This window comes from Dermacentor silvarum, chromosome 1, assembly GCF_013339745.2.
Source record: "Dermacentor silvarum isolate Dsil-2018 chromosome 1, BIME_Dsil_1.4, whole genome shotgun sequence".
Classification (NCBI taxonomy): domain Eukaryota; kingdom Metazoa; phylum Arthropoda; class Arachnida; order Ixodida; family Ixodidae; genus Dermacentor; species Dermacentor silvarum.
Window position 1 is genome coordinate 280,633,868 of NC_051154.1, and position 3,036 is coordinate 280,636,903.

Here is a 3,036-nt window from a genome sequence, read left to right on the forward strand (position 1 = left end):
AGTTTTTAACCGATGCGCATTTGCTCGGCTTCCCTGTCGTAGCTCTGCCTGCAGAGAGGGAGCACGCGGTAAGACTTACCGCGGGGTCTCAAGTGACGATCCCGTGCTGGGCGGATACGTTTGGCTTTAACCATGTTGCACAGTGTTTTCTCCTAATTATTTGCTTCGGCCTTGGTCTCCGCACATGTATTTTGGAGAGCAGGGTCAGCACTGCAACAGTGGGTGAATACGACATTGCTGGCATCGCAGGGAATATAGCGACATTATTTGTGAACCAACAAAGATGGCGGTGCTGCCAGAGGCTGCTGTCGTCATGGCAAGGTAGTCCAGAGGCGAAAAACTATAGCTGAAGTCTCATAATTTTTTTTCGAATAGCTATATGCAGAGTTTTATTCGGTGCCCTATCAGCTTACATCTGCGTCAAGCATTCGTAGGCTGCCATTTTTTTGTAGACACCGTCCATGTAATAATATTATATAACATTACATGCGTAATAATATACGCCCCAAAAGCAGTGCATCGTCGGCCACTTTCAAAGCAGAACACTTCGCGCCTCCATTTTACCCTGCAGGGAAGGCATGACTGTAACCAGTATTACTACACGTACTGCACTAGACCCTCGGCGAACGTGTTCCACTACGATCCTGAACAGATGGCCTGCGTCCCAACCACAAGACCTCGCGCTCAGCTCTGCAACCGCGGCATGAACCGGTTCAGTAGCTGGGAACGGTGTCGTGCCAACTGCCTGCAGCCCGAGCGTGTCTCCGACATGTGCTTCGAGCGAGCGCTGTTCATTCGATGTTCCAGGTGAGTAAACGGAGGCAGAGATAGAAGCGCGTAGCTTTTTTTTTTCTTCACCTATTTACGCACGAGGAAAGCGCTACAAAACTAAATCTTATCAAAGACCTGGAATAGAAACAAAACGAGCCACGGTCAGTTGCCGATTAACGCTATTCAATACAGCTGCAAACGCCGAGAATAGTTGGCAAACATTGTGGTAGTTTAACAGTGATAGAAAGCCTTCTTAGAAGTACTGAATACTTTCCTTTAAAGAAAATCGCATTTCAGGCACCACGCAGTACACTGTTAGAGTGACTGCTATAGAGTATACTCCTGTAGTTCTACAACGTACGTTTTTTATTGCTTATGCTTATTGCCTGCTTTTAAGGTGGTGGCCGGCTTTGCTACGTTTTTAGTCGAAAAAGACGTTCTAATGTCGGTGGGATTTATTGCATTAGTTAATAATGTCAGCCATAATTTTACTTAGATCGTTATAAACTTTCATAACAATTCACTTAAAAGGCATTTTCTCTTAAATTGATCCTTTCTGCGAGAGCATTTGTATTCAGGAGAAACTTCATTTACACAATTATGTTTCTCTTTAGGGGACAGCGGCCGACCAAGTAATTGCGGTAGGATGCCGCAATTCCTAGAGTGCGTAACTAATAACTAAATAATTGATCTCCTACAGCGACCGGCTGAGTATATATATGGACCAAGTACAGCTGAGCTTTGTGCGTGAAGTAAGCTGCAGGTTACACCCCTGAAATCGCAAGTGATGGTCACTCGATCGGTACCGGAAACTATTGACGCACAGGTCAGTCTGTTCATTGCAGTCGTCTAAGGTCACACCGAACTGAGCCCAAAAAATCACGCGGATTCCATGCACTGTGGAAATCAAGGTGAAGTGAAACTTTGTTAGGTAGCTGGTTATCTAACATAGTTTTGGATTGTGCAAAGTGTTACCAGATGGCCCTAGATTGTCTGTGTGTAAGGCGACCAGCTGTGTGCGGGACGCGAGCACTTTCTTAGTGGACGCGAGCGTGTGTGTGACAACAGCAAGGCGACCATCAAGGCGGACGAAGAGGCAAAGAATTCAAGATTTCCCTTAATTTATCTAAGTGGCCTTCAGCACTCATGCATAAGAGCGTAAAGAATGCAGGAAGGGCGCTCCGCTTCCCCACATAAAACATAATAGAGATGCAAATGTGTTGGGTCAGCCTTTACCTGTGTTGAATGTGGAGAAACTCGGAGTGAAGGACAGTGGAATGGGCCCATTTACCGATGCGTGCCGAGATTTTTGTCTCGGAGCTGTGCTTCGACCTCCCACCAATTGCACCAAGCCGACCACGGCGCGCGCGTCAGGTACAGTTCGGGATATCACGTGACTAGCTTCGCCACCACGGCTTTTCGTGATATCGTAATTGGACACCTGTGTCGCGCCCGTATATTCTCTGTATTTTTCTCATAGAACTGCGAGTTCGTAGAATGTGTAAATAATGATTTGTTCAATGCCGCGAACAAGCTACGCAGCCTGAGGCGAGATGATGTGCGCAGTAGTGTTGACGGAGCTTGCATCGGGCAATCGACTAATATAAAGGTGACAAATCAAGCGCGAGGATAGCTTGAACTGCTTTGCACCAAGCACTGTCAAAAATACACGACATATTAAAAAGCGCCACCCTAGTGTCGATTGTACCACAAGAATTTTTCAAATGTGTTCACTAACAAACGAAATAAGAAATTCACCGTTGATTACGATACACCATAATGCGAAATTTGAACGCACTTTATACGTCCTTTCATTTCGCGATTTATTGGCTGACTCGGACAACCTGTCTCGTGCGGCACGTTGCAAACGGAGCGAAGTGTGGCGCGACTGTCAAGCTAATCTGGAGATCACGAAAGCCAGCGCGTGGGTGACGTGTGGGCGCGATTCACAGCAGCCACCGCAGACAGACATCCCAGACGACGCGCGCTACTCTGGCGCCATCTCGTAGCCATCGTCGCCGCACTACGCTTTTATTCTCACGCTTTCGCCATACCCTCCTCCTCCGCTTGCCTCCTCGCGTATTTTATTCCACGCTGCGCTCCACGTTCACTCTTTCATCTTTTGCTGCGCTCGTTCGCTCGGTTACGCCGACGCTCGCCGCAGGAACGGGCGCCTAAGAACTGCGCTCTAAAAGCAACCAAGCGTTTCGAATGGCACAAGGGCAGAAGCTACCCTCCATTCAGCAGGAGCTCAATCCCGTGGAC